Here is an 18,131-nt window from a genome sequence, read left to right as displayed (position 1 = left end):
AACACCTTGATCTCAGACTTCTAGCTTTCAGAACTGCAATAGAATAAATTTCTGTTATCTAAGCTACCCCATCTGTGGGATTTTGTTATGGCAGCCCTCACAGACAAACATGCCAAATCAACATGTAGGAAACATCCTTAGATTGAGTCATTTGCATCTAATGACTTTCTCTTATGATGCCCAGCTGTGTGATATACCAGACAGTGTAACCTGGCTGTCTTTCCAGAACATTATTTACCGAGTCAACTGAAAAAGTAGTCATATCCCAGATAATTTCTTCAGACTCTAGAAAATTTTTTTCTACTTGCAGGTATCAATGTCATCTGTCTTAGCAGCATCTTCCAAAGCAGCACAAACAATAGATTGTGGATCTTGCCAGCTGACTGTCTACTCTTATATAACTCACCTTGCTTACTCAAGGGTTTGAGGGAGGATTATTTCATCATTTAAGAGTACAAATAGAATTTCACTAGAAGGAGTTTGCTTAAAAACCTATCAATTCTTTATCCTCCAAGGAAAATAACCCTTCTGGAGACATAGTGCCAGAAAAAGGATGGATTTCACATAATACCAATCAAATTGGCAATGGTTGTGTAGAGTATCATGTTGAGAAAAATGCAAAGGTAAGTATAAACTCAGTAGATAAAAGTGCCATGATGGATGGATAAGCAGGGTCTGCCACAGCCCCGGTGTCAGGTGGGGCAGGCTGTAGGTTTGTCATCTCTGTCTGTGTAGACCTTCACTTCATTTTCAATGTTCGTGTGCTTAGTTGCTCAGTCGTGTCCAACTCTTTGTGAGCCCATGAGCTGTAGCCCAGCAGGTTCCTCCATCCATGGGGATTCTCCAGGCAAGAATATCGGAGTGGGTTGCCATGCCCTCCTCCAGGTGATCTCCCCAACCCAGGGATGGAACCCAGGTCTCCTGCACTGCAGGCAGATTCTTTACCATCTGAGTCACCAGGGAAGCCCTTTAAATGCTTGGCTATGGAAAAAAAAAAAAAAAAGAAAAGATTTCTGATGAAGACAGCCTTCAAAATTTCATCTTGAATATTATGAATCTGATAATTCGGTATATTATTTACAAGATGAAGAAAACCAGGGACTTCTCTGGATGGCCCAGTTGTTCAGAATCTACCTTGCAATGCAGGGGATGTGGGTTCAATCCCTGGTTGGGAACTAAGATCCTCCACGCTGCAGAGAAACTAAGCCCGTGTGTCACAACTACTGAAGCCCACACACTCCATAGCGCACACGCCACAACTAAGATACAACACAACCAACTAAATAAACAAATACATGTTTAAACAATGAAGAAAACCACTTTGGGATATCATCTCTCAACTCATGTTCTTTTCTGGAAAATATTTGGTTAATAGCAGAGTCAATAACAATGGCAGCCTTGAGCACTTCATATCTATTAACTCAATTAAACTACACAGAATCCCCATTTTATAACTAAGGCCATTGAGGCCCAAAGAGGTGAAGCAACTTTTCAAAAGTCTTGGAGCTACTGAGTGGGGATTCAAACCCAGAAGTCTGATCACTTTTAAATATTAGGTAATTTCAATCCCTCACAAAAGATGGTAAACACCTTAATAGGAATTAATGCTATTTTTCACAATGAGCTGACAATAAACAAGGCTTCTTATCTCTAGGTGAACTCATGGTACTAATGTAAAAACTAAAAAGTATGGAACTAATTAGGAAAAAAATGTTGTTTATCCACCCATGTGTGTCTAGAGTGTTTGTGATGTGCCATGTCCTATGGTGAGCTTTATACAGATCATCCCATTTAATCCTCTAAACCATCCTATGAAGTGGTTATCCCCACTTTACGGACGAGGAAATGAAGGCAAAGGCGTGAAATGACCTGCTTCCAAATCACACAACTGACAAATGATGAACCTGGGATCCCAGTCTATGTTGTCTGACTTCAGGAGCTCAGCCTCAAAACCACTTTTTACCCAGAATCCCAAATTTACAGTTTTCCTAGGTGGGCCTCCAGGTTAGATACAGGTAAAAATCTTAAGCTCATTTAAATTTCTTACCTCTTTGGGCACTTGAAAATACCAAAACTTACTGTGTGACGCTTGGAGTGCTTTATAAAAATTAATCAGTACATCATCTCTAGGAAACTGTTCAGGATATAGACTGTGTTCAGAAATCAGGTATTTCTCCCCCCAGAAAAGCCAATGCATTCTTTTTCAGCTACATAGTTTCCTTTAAAAAAAAACGAAAAACAAAACAAAAACTTATTCTCCAGTATGATATCCTCTGATTCACCAAGGTGTTCAACATTTGTGTTATTCTTAAAATCTTTTGCTTCCGTAATTTACAGTGGCCCAAAGATACTAGAAGGATCTATACTTTACCCAACTGGGGAAAGTCTGTCATGGGTCCTATAGGATGGTTTCAGGGACAATGCTAATTATTTTGCTGCTTGTGTGTATCTTATTGGCAATGTATATAATCTCAAACATCGTGGTCAGATCCTCCAAATCTGTAGGGAATTGACTACAAATCTGTAGGCAAGTTTCCATCATAAACTCCACTAGAAATTATTTATAAACTCTAATTTAACACCATGTTTCAGCCTTCTGCAGAGCTGACTTCTATCTGGCTGGACTGTTTCCTATCAGACTTCAAATCTCCAAGTCACCAGACCTTTTGGAGAACACCCCTGAATTTCTAATGAATGCCCTGTGACTCCACAGTTCATAGAAATGGTCCAACTTTTCAATGAATGATGTCCTCCACCACCACCACTGGAGAGCTGACTTCTGGTCCTGTAGAGCAGCGCACTCCCTTAAACTTCAGATGCTTACAAGAGTTTCTCTTTTTCTCACTGTGGTATTGCTTTATCCTTCTCTCCCCCTCTCTTCACCACTGTATGTCTTTTCACTGTTGGTACCATGTCTGGTGCTTATAACCTTCAATGCCACTCTGCTTTTTCTACCCTCCCACTCACAGAGTTTCACTTTATCTTTTGACTTCTATCTTCTCCCCACAAATTGCTTCTCTCATGCTCCCTGGCTTTGGGCCAAGCTGAGAATCCCCTGGAGCTGCTCTCTTTCAGTTTGGCCCTACTGAGTGGCTCCCCTAGCACTCCCCACTTAGAGAAACTCCTTGGAATTACCTGGCAAAGTTGTTTACGTGTGTGTGTGTGTTTTTCTGGGGAGACACACTGTGGCAGACCCTATGGACTACTACACAATCCACAATTCCCCATGCCCTTGACCTCCTTTGTCAAAGAGGCTAAAAAGGTCAAATTTTCGATTTCTCAACTTTCTCATTTGACCAAGAAGGAAAACATGCCTTTCTGAACAAACAGCAAAGCCTCACTAGGAGAAAGTCACTTACCCTTGTTCTTTCCCATTATTCCTGCCTGGAATGTGGATGTAAAGGTTAGATGTGCAGCAGCCATCCTGCAAATGTGAGGCTGTAAGCCAGAAGGCAAAGGCCTGCATGGAAGACAGAAGGGTACAAAGTTGGACAGCATTTTAGTCCCTGATGGCATCCTTGAGCCATCATCCCAGCTCTGAATTGTCTCCTCCAGACTCACATATGTTATGAATTATACACACACATATGATTTTTAAAAGGAGAGATAGAAGTATAAATAGGAATTCTGAAGTTTTCTTCATGATAGATTATCTTGCATGTGCCTGAGAGGCAAGCATCCCATATTGGAGACCTCTGCTAAATAACCAAGGCACTACTATATTAACAGAAATCAGTAAAACTTAAAACAGCAGTAATGAAAGAAAGAAAGAGTTAGTCTTATCTGACTCTTTGCAAACCCATGGACTGTAGCCCACCAGGCTCCTTTGTCTATGAAATTCTCCAGGCAAGAATACTGGAGTGGGTAATCATTTCCTTCTCCAGCGGAACTTCCTGACCCAGGGATCGAACCCGGGTCTCCTGCATTACAGGCAGATTCTTTACCATATGAGCCACTAGGGAAGCCCATTACATTAACAGAAATCAGTAAAAGTTAAAACAGCAGTCATGAGGAAGGAGGAAAGATACCCAGAGAAGTGTATTACAAGACAGGGTAACACCGTGAGGTCATTTGTGTTTTGTATATAAATGACTAGAAGGAACTTAGGTAGAAGGTTAATTAACAGCAATTGCTTTAAACTATTGTGCGTTCATAGTTTTCAGCAGTGACCATGTACTAATTTGCAATAAAGGGAAAAAAGGAAACATAAATGTTATTTTAAAAACCCTGATAGTTTAAGACAGACCTTCTCCACTTTACAAAAAACACTTCAAGCTGCCCTTGTCGTGGAGCTGAGCATCTCCCGGCCCTGCACAAACATGCTCCACCATGAACCCCTGCCTGTGATGACAGCCAGGCAGGTGTGGTGGTGAGGGCCCTAGGTGAGATGATAGCTCAGGTCCAGTGGCCTCCAGCCTGCTCTGGGGGTAAGGAGGTGATCAGAGTGGAGAAATGAAGGCCCTGTGGGCTGTCACCCTTGGTGACCAGACCACCCTCTCATGTACCAGTCATTTACGCCTTGCCTCACTCTGCTTATCACAAAATTGCCCTAATTCCCATCCCTGCCACAGAATGATGCGTTTTTATCCTTGGAACACCATCTCGTACACTTCTACCTCTTCAGAGCTGGAGAAGTACAAGTTCTAAAAAGCTGAGGCTATGTCCAAGGTCAAACAAGAGATTTCAGCAGCAGAGTGGGCACCAGAAGTTACTCAGTCATTAGCGGTCACCATACAGAACCTCTTTGTGGCCAGGGCATTGCCATCTTTCTTACCTGTACAAAAGCCCTACAAGATAGGTGCTGTCATCTCCATTTTAAAGCTGACGAAACTAAGGCTCAGACAGATCATGTGATTGTCCAGGGTTAAAACACAAGCAGAACCAAGAGGCGAACCCAGCCCTGTCTGGCTTCCAAATATGGGCTGTTTCCACCATTTCAGCTGACTGCACATACTGCTTATCTGATCTGTTACAGATGTGCCCACAAAGCAGTTTACAACCATCCCTCTATAGGTGTCCTTGTCCTTAGCTATTGGAGTCTCAGGAAATCCATTTCGGTGCCACCTCCCCCTCTCCCTTCGTATAGGAAATGCTTCCTGAAAGCCTGTTCTCTCTGCAGCTGGTGATATTTGATTTGATTAACACCCTGGGACCTATCACCAGACTTAAAGATGATGCTTAATTAATTGCTTACGTTAAAGAGCTGGCACTTTCGGCATTTGGTTCACACTTCCAGCCTCAATCATGTTTTCGTTTCAGCAATAATATTTACATGATTAGCAAATAGTCAATTCATACTCTGGTGTGGACCTAAGCTGTGTGTGGGACTTCCCAAAGCAGATGTCCTTGACAGGTGTAAAGAAATCTGCTTTTTTTTTTCTAACAGCAAAAACCATGAACAAGATCTTTTGCTTGTTTCCCAATGAAAAATTGTGTCTGGATCAACAAATATTCATGGAGCACTGACCTAGCCTATGTGTCAGTCAACATTTGCAGGGCCCCATGGGGGGTAACAAGAAGTGCACTAAGAAGTCACATTAGATTTAATTCTGTTTTTGCTTTCCTTTTTTCTGTTCCAAGACCTAGATGCTTAGATTAGGAAAAGACATGAAGTTTCAGAGGCATTCACTAAGTTCTCCCAGAATACTATCATTCAAAAGGAAGAAATACATGGCCTACATGATATTACGATTAAGTGAGTTTGTGATGTTAAATGACCCCAGGATGCAAACAGAGGTAAAACTGGAATGGGGTGATATGCCACAAGATTATCCTATGAATAATTTTAATCAAGAACCTAGATAATGATACAGAAAAGCAAGATTATATCTTCCGATAGTTGGATGTTGGAAGGAATAAGACATCATTTTGGATGGCAAAGTCCTTAACAGACTGGACAATGGGTTGACTTCTAACACCGTGAAATTTTGCAGAAACAAACGCCATGGAATTACCAGAATCAGCACTGTATAAGGAAGCATGGCTTTGAGAGGCACCATCAACCACAAGCTTCACAGGAGGCAACAGTGTAATGTATGACTCACGCGTCACTAATGCGTCCGCTTGACTGCAGGTGTCAGGACCCAAGATGGAGGACAGTGAAAGCTCTGCTCTCATTTTTACTCCCCAGCCCACCCTTAGGTAGTGCATTCAGCTGTAAGTAGGTTGACCACATATAATATCCTAGTCAGGACAGTTTTTAGAATAAAAGGGTTTGCAGGTGATAAATGGGTCTGGAAAATGACTCTTGGGCAAACTGGGACCCACCTAGTTATAAGGGATATGGACAGATTGGAGGGGATTCAGAGGAGAAACTGGAGGAGAGGAAGGTCTCAAGAGAAGAGATTATGGTATATCTTTGAAGAGAAATGTTTAGCCTGAGGAAGAGCCAAGTGAGGTTTATATGTAAGCTACTCTGAGATATTCAAAGGGGCAGCAAATGAAAGAGGTGTGGGACTTGTGGATTATGGTCTTGAGGGATTCTACTGTGAGGCATCAACTATACAGAAAATGATTGCTTCTCAGGGGTATTTGAACCCAAGAGGAGGGAATGAACAACTGCCTTATTACAGAAACATTTTGGAAGCCTACCTGGGTCCATCCATCAGTTTCTGTTCATGTGCCTAGTTAGTTCTCCAGACAAATTGCAGTGAAATAGGAATCATTCCTTTTTAGTGAAATCCAGCTTCTTTTCTTTTAAAATATGGTTATAGTTTAAATGTATGGTGGCTCTTCTCTCTTTTCTCAAAGAAAGCTTCTTTTAAGGAAATTAGACATACAAGGTCTGTGATTCCCTGGACTCCTCTCTATAATTTTATATATGCTTTTTTCAAAATATAATTTAAAGAATTTTCTTAGATATTCTTCTTTGTAAAGACCAACACAAACACCATATTACACTGAATCTAAGACATCACTGAGGGTTTAGAGGGAACATACTGCAACATAACAGAAGCTATTTATGACAAACCCACAGCCAATGTAACACTCAAGAGTAAACAGCTGAAAGCCTTCCCATTAAAATCTGAAACAAGACAAGGACACTCATGCTCACCATTTCTATTAAACATGGTATTGGAAGTCCCTTGGACTTCAAGGAGATCCAACAAGTCCATTCTGAAGGAGATCAGCCCTGGGATTTCTTTGGAAGGACCGATGCTAAAGCTGTAACTCCAGTACTTTGGCCACCTCATGCGAAGAGTTGACTCATTGGAAAAGACTCTGATGCTGGCAGGGATTGGGGGCAGGAGGAGAAGGGAACGACAGAGGATGAGATGGCTGGATAGCATCACTGACTCGATGGACGTGAGTCTGAGTGAACTCTGGGAGTTGGTGATGGTCAGGGAGGCCTGGTATGCTGCAATTCATGGGGTCACAAAGTTGGACACGACTGAGGGACTGGACTGAACTGAACTGGAAGTCCTAGCAATAGCAATCAACAAAAAAAAAGTATCCAAATTGGAAGGGAAGAGGTAAAATTGTCATTATATGCAGATGCTGCTGCTGCTGCTGCTAAGTCGCCTCAGTCGTGTCCGACTCTGTGAGACCCCATAGACGGCAGCCCATCAGGCTCCCCCATCCCTGGGATTCTCCAGGCAAGAACACTAGAGTGGGTTGCCATTTCCTTCTCCAATATGCAGATGACATGGTACTATATACAGAAAAACCTAAAGACTCCACATAAAAACTACTAGAACCGATAAATGAATTCAGCAAGTAGTAGGATACAAGATTAACATACAGAAATTGGCTGCATTTCTTTATACTAACAATGAAATATCAGAAAGGGAATGTGAAAAACATGATACCTTTTAAAATTGCATTTCAAAAAATAAAATATTTAGGAAAATCTGAAAAGGAGGTGAAAGACTTATATGCTGAGAACTATAGAACATTAAAAAAGGAACAAGATGATGATGCAAAGAAATGGAAAGATATCCCATGCTCTTGGATTGGAAGATTTCACATTGTTAAAATGGCTATACTACCCAAGGCAATCTACAGATTTAATGTGATCCCTATCAAACTACCCATGACATTTTTCACAGAACTACAACAAGTAACCCTAAAATGTATATGTAATCATAAAAGACCCCCAAATTGCCACTCCTGAGGGGAAAAAAAGAAACAGGCAGCCTAACTCTCTTAGACTTCAGACAATACTACAAAGCTGCAGTAATCAAAACAGCATGATATTGACACAAAAACAGACCTATGAATTAACAGAACAGAACAGAGAGGCCAGAAATAAACCCACACTCCTGTGACCAATTAATCTCTAACAAAGGAGGTAAGAACATACCATGGAAACAAGACAATCTCTTCAACAAGTCGTGTTGGGAAAGTTGGACAGCAACATGTAAATCAATGAAGTTAGAACACATCTGCACATCATACACAAAGATAAACTCAAAATGGCTTAAAGACTTAACTATAAGACACGGTGCTGTAAAACTCCTAGAAGAGAATACAGGCAAGACATTCTGACAAAAATCATGCCAATGTTTTCTTAGGTCAGTCTCAAGGCAAAAATAAACAAAAGCAAAAGCAAGCAAATGGGTATTAATCAAATGCACAAGCCTTTGAACAGCAAAGGAAAGCATAAATAAAAAGAAAACCTACAGCCTGGGAGAAAATATTTGAAAATGATGCAACCAGAGTGGTTTAATTTTGAAAATACACAAATAGCTCACACAACTCAATAACAGACAAAAAAAAAAAAAAAAAATCCAATCAAAAAAGTGGGCTGAAGACCTAAGTAGACACTTCTCCAAAGAAGACATACAGATGACCAACATGCACGTATAAAGATGATCAACATCACTGATAGAGAAATGCAAGTCAAAACTACAATGAGGTATCACCTCATACCAGTCAGAATGGTCATCATCAAAAAAATCTACAAATAATAAATGTTGGAGAGAGTATAGAGAAAAGGGAACCCTTCTACAGTGTTGGTGAGGATGTAAATTGGAGCAGTCACTATGGAAAACAGTATGGAGATTCCTCAAAAAACTAAAAACAGAGTTGCCTATGATCTAAAAATCCCACTCCTGAGTATATAACTAGACAAAACTATTTAATATAATTCAAAAAGATACATCCATGCCTATGTCCATAGCAGCACTATTTACAATAGCAAGGACTTGGAAACAACCTAAATGTGCATCAAGAGATGAATGGATAAAGAAGATGTGGTTCATATATACAACAGAATACTATTCAGCCATAAAAAATAATGCATGCATGCATGCTCAGTCATGTCTGACTGTTTGTGACCCTATGGACGGGGGATCTCCAGGCTCCTCTGTCCATGGGATTTCCCAGGCAAGACTACTGGAGTGAGTTGCCATTTCCTGCTCCAGGGGATCTTCCTGACCCAGGGATCAGGCAGATGGATTCTTTTACCACTGAGTCCCATGGGAAGCCCCTTAAAAATAATTAAATAATGCCATTTGCAACAACATGGATGGACCTAGAGATACGACGCTAAGTGAAGTAAGTTAGAAAGAGAAATGCCATATGATATTACTTACATGCAGAATTTAAAATAGGACACAAACTTATCTATAAAACAGACTCACAGATATAGAGAAGAGACTTGTGGTTGCCAAAGGTAAGGGTGAGTGAGGGAGTTTGAGATCAGCAGATGCAAACTATTATATATGGGATGGATAAACACAAGGCTCTACTGCATAGCACAGGGAACTACATTCAATATCACATGATAAACCATAATGAAAAGAATATGAAAAAGAATGTGTGTATGTTTATATATATGTATAACAAAGCAACTTCACTGTACAGCAGAAAATAATACAACATTGTAAATCAACTATATTTGAATAAAGTAAGTTCTGATGAAAAGACACCATTGATTATAAAATGCATCACTATTATATAACAGAGAGAGAAAAAAAATGCTACCAATTAACTATCCCCCAAATTTTTTCACATTTCAATTCCCACTTCCCTAGGCCAACTCAAAATTGTCAATTTGTTCCCATTTTCACGTGATATTAGTATCTTTGTCATCAAGAACATTGAAAATGCAGCATTTCTTTTAAAAGCATTCCACTATTATCTCTGGAATTTTCTCCCAAGCAACTAACACTTGATCTGAAGGTTTTGATGTTCCTGCTTTTTTGACCTAACCAGCAAACAACAAGAGTAAGTTTTAAAACAACTAGGATTTTATTCTTTGTTCAAATAGTCCTTAAGTTATTTGCTGACCGAAACAATGAGGAAGTGCTGTCTAGTTATGCCACCAAGAATAACAACAAAATTTGCTCTGCGTAGGCAATGACAGCTCCATCCCAGCTGGAACCCGGCCAACAGATGTCTGGCATGTTAAAATGTGACATATGGAGGCTTGGGATAACACACAGTAATTCCACCTCCCTGTCTACTTTTTCCTAGGTTATGCCCTTTGCCCACTAATCCCCTGCCTGCTTTCATTATTGGCCATGATAACCTCTGCCAGCTCTTGCTCCTGTAGCTGAGAGTCTCTTCAAGTACTCTCCTGGGTTGTCCTTATTTCTATTTTATGCCCAACTTCATCTACTTTGGAAGTATTCCCCATCTTCTCATTTTAGTTAGTTTTTCATTATATGCCAATCAACTGATAGAACACAAAGCAAAAATGAAAAGGTCAGGCAAGATTTTGCATCTCAAAAGAAGACACACTTCATCTCTCCCTGTTTTTATTGAGCAGCACTATAAAGCTTTAAAGACATAGCTCTTAGGTCTTGCTGTGAAGTAAAATACTTTGTAGAGATTTTTAGAATGTCGATTCCAGTGGGGTATCCCAAGACCTACCACTGATTCTTGGGGTTGGGAGGGGAATTCGGGGGTGGAGGGAGGGGAAGGAGGCACTTGTATTTTCAACAGAGCTCCAGAGTAATGTGGTGCATCGTCTAGGTTGGAAATTATGAAGAGGACATTAGGCATTTTCACTTTCTCATGTATACAAGGGTAATTCTTTCAGCAAACACCAACACAAATTTGAAAACAAGAGCTCTCACTCTAAGTGTTCAGTAAAAACCAATTCATATGGGCAGGCTAGTTTTATTCATTTGAACCATAATATTTGTACCAGCCTATATTCAACATGTTTAAACTAAGGGGTATGAAGGGCTTTGTGATGACTGGGGAAGTGCATGGTGGGAGCACATCTGGAAACAGAGGATGAGATTTCCTTTTTCCATTCTTGCCACAATCTCCAGTGCTGACTGATGCCACGGGGAAGGAGATCTTGTCTTCCACTCTAGCTACAGCTTCCCAGGGCCATTTCAGGAGCAAGATGATCTGGGCATAATTCTGGTTCCCTGATTTGAGGACAGTCTGTCTTCTGAGAGTGGAAAACTGAACTTGTGTGGGCCTACATTCAGGAAATACACAAATCCCTGCACCAAAGGGCCCAGGGAATGGTTTTTAGGGCTTCAGGGGAGTCCCATTGGGAGACATTCTCTCCCAATCATCTCCATTTTTAGCAAAGGTTCTACTGAATTTTAGGTAAGTGTGAAGATCCCCCATCTTGTGTGGATAAAAGTAGGTAAGCAGTGATTCTACAGTTGACTCCATGGCCTTTTTGGCCCAGAGAACTCAGAATGCAGTTTCCACATTAAAACCCAGATCGCCTCTCACTTACCTCTTGGATCCAGGGAACTCTTGCTCATTAACAAGAGTCTGAGAGTCACTGTCTCCTCTGAATTTCTTTTCCTTTTTGGGCCCAAATCAGAGGCTACAAGCAAGAACACAGAGAAACAAATCATTGCAAGTCAGTGCTGATGGCTGCAATAAATATTGACACTGTACTTTTTCTCTTACTTCTTCGTACTGAACACATACTCTGTGCCTGGCCCTTTATCTACATCATCTCATTTACTCCTCACCACAACCTGTGAAACAGGTTTCAGTGGCCCCTAGTTGACTACACAGCGGGGAGAAGATGCAGGGTAAGCATCACCCACAGGGCCAGGCAATAAGGGCCAAATCCAGGAGTGAATCTCAGATCTGATTCCAGAGTTGAAGGTCTCTCACACATTGTATGTGAAAGGCAGTGAGGAAAACATAGATTGATGGAGGGAAGGAAGGATGGCTAGATAGATAGATACAAAAGTAATACTACGTAAACCCATATAGATATAAACATATAATGGAACACATATTATAGAAAATAGGTTGTGTTAAATGGGTATACTCCAAACGATTCTTTAAAATGTTTTGTATGCTAGAAAAAAAAAAAATCTGAAATCAAGTGTTGGGGATAAAGAAGAAAGAGAGTAAGGGAATCAAAGACGCAACCAACGAAATCTTCCTTCAAGGATCTGTCTCGTGTTTCACTATTTGTTCTAGAATCTTAAACTCAGTTTAGCTTAACAAATAAGTATTGAGGCTTTACTATGTACCAGGCATCAAAACACCTGCCAGTCTAGGATGCTGAATTCATGGGAGGTGCTTTTAGGACAGAAGACAGAACAATTCTGGGGTTCATAGCCAGCAGCTGACCCTAACTTAACCCACAATACAAGGCTGACTTTGATAAAGAGGGGTAATGAATAGGGGAAGTGCTATAAGAACATAAAGATAGATAAAATAATAACTGAGAAGTCTGGGAAAGATGCCTGGGAACAGATTAAATGTGAATTGTGTCTTGGAAAACAAGAAAGATGTCAAAAGGTCTGAACTATTTTTACTCACAACACTTTCAACCCCAAACACAGGGGTTTTTTCCCCTGACACCAGCCAGTCCTCTGATACCACCGGGGTGTCCTGCAACGGATTCAATTCTGACACTATCTCCTGGAGGTAGAGTCAGATCCCACAAGGTAAGGGCTCAGTCCCTCCAAGAATGTCCCCAGTTTCGATGCCAACAGAAGGCTGTGAGTCCTTTGTTATACTTTGGGGGCACTTTTGAGCGCAGAGGACTCCATGTAACAGCTGTCTGCAGGGTGCACTCCACTCCTTGAGGCAGCCTCAGGCTCTCTGCAAGTTAGACACTGCTTAGCCATTTCTCTCCTGAGGTTTTGCAGTCTCCTTAGAAAGTCATGACAACCCAAGCTATCTGGGGCTTCTGTACTTACCACCTTTCCCTCTGAGGAGCAGGGTCAAAGCCTCTTTTTTGGAAGAGAGAGGGGCCAGCAGCTTCTAAGACCCTTCTCTGCTCCCATCTCCTCTCCCACCCACTTTCCTCCTCCTCACCTCCCACCGACATCTAAGAGCTCTTCCCCCTCCACTAAATCTAGCCCTCTCCTCACCCCCTACCAGCACACCTGGAAAACTGCATGTTCTCTCTGAAGCAAGACGCTGTGGTCCAAATTATCTTATACTTTCTAGGCCAAGTGCCATTAGAGTCTTGACTTTTGAAAATCAAAAGCTTTTTTCCTCCCAGTTCTTTGGTGAATCTCCTTTTCTCCCTGATACAATAAAGATGCCCGAATAAGGTTGATGGGAAAGGTTAAGGCAACAGGAGCTGCCAGAAGGGTGCAGAGGGGTAAGTCAATTCCTATGTTAAAAATATCACCCTGCCAGTGTTCTCACCACCCTTTAAAGCTGGTTCATCCCTTGAGCAAAGGGCACAGTGCGCTCTGCATCCTCCTTCATAATCATAACTCCTCCCTGTTCTTGTGTCTCTGAAGAATTTAAGTTCCAGGTGACCTGATCTAGACCAGGCTGCAGATGGAATCCCAAGGGAAGCCCAATCCCTAAAAATGATGCATCTCACACCTTAGAGTTACTTGTGACTCTCTGGAGGTTTTCTCAAGAAATCCAGTAGATGGATTCCCAAACTACTCATCACCAAAGTGTATAATAGTTTTGAAATAGAACCATTTGTTTATGTGAGTTGTATGGCTGGTACGCCTGCCATACAGTCTTTGAAAAATTCTGACACAAGATCCTTGAGTTAGGGCAATATACTTTGTGAGTTTTTTGTGCAGGTCATCACCATGGAGAATTAAATATTTCTCATGGTCCCACCTGACCACACACAGTTGGTCTCATGCCCTGTTTGTGAAGACATCTGCTCCTTCTCACCCCTGGTGGCATGCCTTTGGCTACACTGTGGAGTCCTTTCTTTGGTTTCAATTACCCTCTCTGGTTCATATGACAGTCCTCTGTATCAATCATGGGGCCTGAACGAGAAGCAACCTGTCAGTTTAATCAGTCAAAAATGCAGATGTCTGAGAAAAATATCAACTTGATGCTTTCCTTCACCAACTGCTCACCCTAAGTAAGGACCTAGGAAGTTCTACTTCTGAAACTTACCTACATATTAGAGAGACCCCTCAGTTCAAGTCAATAAATACCCACAGGGCCTTTTTCCACCATAAACCCACACAGATAAAGTCAGATGTGCCTCTTCCCACAAAGCAGAAACAGATTTTCCTCGTCATAAATTAAAATCCTCCCTTATGGCCATGGGTTTATCAGCAGACTTGCTTATAATGGTCATCTTATGAATGACAGCTGGGAACAATAAATCATTCCTGTTACAAAGGCTGCTTGATATGGTTCAAAATGGCAGAATCCCTGCTAGAATGAACCTTCTCTGGACCCATAAAAATCCTTCTAGGGAAAAAGCGGAGGGGAGCAGCAGTTGCAGCAGGGTAGACACACACTTCCAGGATCTGAAGGGAAACATTCAGCAGCTTGTGGCTTCACCACCTTACATCTACTCCTCAACAACACCCAGAAGAGGTGTTGACCTCAAATATGCTGAGTTTTTTCACCCACTCAGAGCTGAACATTAACTATTGATATTCAACCAAACTTTTATTGGTGAAAAACAAGCCTAAGATCATCCAGGGGGTCTGTGTGTGCTGATACTGTACTCCTTTTGTTCCTCCTTTCCAGCAGGAACGGAGGAAGATTTTTACTTCAAAAATACAAATTTAAGGGACTTTCCTGGTGGTCCAGTGGTTAAAACTCCATGCTTACTCTGCATGGGGTGCAGGTTTGAATCAATCACTGGTCAGGGAACTAAGATCTCACATGCCCATATGACCAAAAAAACAAATTTAATACATATGACCAATAATGCTATACAATATGAATAAAACATTGATTGGGTTTTGCAATCGTGAAAGCAGTAAATTGCCAACAGCTCAAGCACTGATCACTTAAACAAGATCCTGAAATACAGTTATTTAATTTGGTGTATTATCAATCACTTCTACTGTCTTCTTGGCACTGGGCAAAAATGCAAAGGCAATTTCTCTCCCAATATCCTCCCAACTATCCCCAAAATAAAAGCACATGTTAAAAAAAAAACTCTCTCACCTAACCAGACATTTTCTGAGAAGCACATACAGTATTTTAAACTCAACACAGTACTCAGATCTGTTAAACATTTTTCAACACCCCTGAAAACTCCACTGAAGAAAGAGAATCTACATTCTTTACCCAGTCTGCCTGACTCAAAGCAGCATGAGGCTAGAATTATCCACATGTAAAGTTAAACAATGAAATTCCCCAAGTATATACAAGCTGTGAGAATCAATAACTTCTCAAACTAGCAAATTGGTTTCAAGTGTTTGGTTCACTGGTTATAGCCAACAGACATGAATAAAAGGCTACCTCCCAAGTGAAAGAAAAGGGGGCAAGGAATTCTTGAAAAAAATGTGTTCTCATCAGAATTCCTGTGTTTCATACAGCATGGATGGTGTCTGTAAAACTCTTTGGAAAGTTTTTTTTTTTTTTTTTTCTGTTTAGTTGCTAAGTCATGTCTGACTCTGACCTCATGGACTGTAGACCATCAGGCTCCTCTGTCCATGGGATTTCCCAGGCAAGAATACTGGACTGATTTGCCATGTCCTTCTCCTGACCCAGGGATCAAACCTGTGTCTCCTGAATCTCCTGTTTTGGCAGCTGGATTCTTCACCACCGAGCCACCTTGGAAAGTATGCTGGGACTTAAATTCAGGCAATCCTCTTTGTTGGAATTTTAATTTAAAAAGCTTTTCTCGGAGCACTGTGTACTACTCATTTCATGAAAACAACTTACTGCCATGTAATTGCTTATATAATTTGATAACTTCGGGATTTCAGGTTTTCCTTAACTTTGCAACCAGATTATCTTTCCTAAAATAAAACATATTTTCTAGAAAAGTTTAGCTAAAGTAATTGGCTCGTCTACTGAGCTATGGACTCTGGGAATATTTGTCAGAAAATCTGGTCATTGAACTAGCACAAAGTTCACGTCCCTTATCCTTAGTCAGTCAGCCTGTGTTTTCTCTCTTTTCATTCCCTGAGTGCCTTTCACTCTTCTCTCCAGCAGTGTCTAACATCATCTGCATAAAGCTGACTTCACTTCCCTGCTCATTCTAATCTTTCTACCTTTGGATCTCCTCTTCTTTCTCTTAGGGTGGAATGTTTATGCAGAAATTCTACAGCTACTTCCATAGTCTAGATGCAAAAATGCCTTCTTCCAGTGGAGTAAGCTGTATCTTCTACTTAAATGCATATACTTTCAAAGGGAACATACACAGAAGAAAGGAAAGGGACTTATGCTAGGCAGTCCTAACAGCTGGCTTGTGAGGCTCTTGTTCCCCTAAATGGTCCCCAAGGCTCCCTTCCATTCCCATCTTCCCAGTCCCATGCTCACTATTAGAATGGCAGACCTCAGGACATACCTGTCAGAGCATCTTATACAAAGTTCTGGAAGTTGCTAGTAATTGGAGTCCTTTTTCCTTCCATATCCCTAAGTCTCTCTCAAGGGCTACAGGGTCTTGGTATATTTCAAGGTTTGAAACTACTGTTTTAGTTTTGTTATTAATTTTTTGAGGCACCTCAAAAAAATTTCCACAGTGGCTATACTAATATACATTCCAAACAATGGTGTGTGAGGGTTACCCCTTCCCTACATTCTCTCCAACCGTTATTTCTGGACATTTTGATAATATCCACTCTAACAGGCATGAAGTGATAGCTCTTTGTGGTTTTGATTTGCATTTCTCTAATATTTAGTGATGTTGAACAGTTTTCATGTGTTCGTTGGCTATCTTAATTTCTTCTTTGGAAAAAATGTCTTTTCCGTTCCTTTGCTCATTTTGTAATTGGGTTGTTTCAAGTGGCTATATGGCATCTACCATATAATACAGCTACTTCACTTCCAGGTATTCATCCAAAGAATATGAAAACACTAATCAAACAAATAAAATACCCACCGCTATGTTCACCCAGCATTATTACAATAGCCACAACATGGAAACCACCTAAGTGACCACTGACAGATTAAAAGATAAAGAAGATGTGTTTTGCACACAATGGAAAACAACTTAGTCATTAAAAAAGGTGAAATCTTGCCATCTGTTACACATGGATGGAACTTGAGGGCATTATGCCAAGTGAAACAAGCCTGATGGAAAAAGACAAAAACTTTGTGATTTTGTGGATATTCAAAATATAAATAACTAAACAAACACATAGATACAGAGAACACAGTAGTGGCTACTAGCAGGGAAAAGAGTTAGTGGGAGGGCAAATGGGTAAAGGGGGTCAATAGCATGATGACAAATGAAACCTAAAGTTTTGGCAGTGAGGACACTGTAGTGTATACAGAAGTCAAAATCATATACATGAAACGTATGGTATAATCAAAACAATAATTTTAAAAATTTGAACTACTGTTTTAGAGACAGTAGTTTCTAGAGTCAACAGGCCTTTGTGAGCTATCCTAAGCATCCTACTAACATTAATTATATTTTAGCTACTGATAAACATATACCTACTTGTAAAAAGGATTTTAGTGTTATTATTAATACTGTTCATGAGTAGCCTAGTACTGAAGAGAAACTCTGAAATTAAAGCAACTAAATTTGATACAGGATATGAACCAAGAACTTCCAGATGTTCAAGGTGGATTTAGAAAAGGCATAGGAATAAGGGATCAAGTTGCCAACATTCTCTGGATTATAGAAAAAGCAAGGGAATTCCAGAAAAATATCTACTTCTACTTCATTGACTACGCTAAAGCCTTTGACTGTGCAGATCACGACAAATTGTGGGAAATTCTTAAACAGATGGGAATACCAGATCACCCTACCTGCCTTCTGAGATATCTGTATGCAGGTCAAGAAGCAACAGTTAGAACCGGACATGGAACAACAAACTAGTTCCAAATTGAGAAAG

At 40.7% G+C, this 18,131-nt stretch overlaps 1 long non-coding RNA gene across 1 annotated transcript; it reads right to left on the bottom strand.

Annotated features, from left to right (window-relative positions):
- On the bottom strand, positions 1,261-11,748 carry LOC108636637. Its single transcript, XR_001918501.1, has 3 exons — positions 11,651-11,748; positions 3,360-3,460; positions 1,261-2,219 (listed from the first exon to the last, which is right to left on the bottom strand). It is a non-coding gene; the product is annotated as an uncharacterized LOC108636637 (long non-coding RNA).

The sequence above is a fragment of the Capra hircus genome, chromosome 8, assembly GCF_001704415.2.
Source record: "Capra hircus breed San Clemente chromosome 8, ASM170441v1, whole genome shotgun sequence".
In the NCBI taxonomy this organism is placed as follows: domain Eukaryota; kingdom Metazoa; phylum Chordata; class Mammalia; order Artiodactyla; family Bovidae; genus Capra; species Capra hircus.
This window is presented reverse-complemented; position numbering and strand designations above follow the sequence as displayed.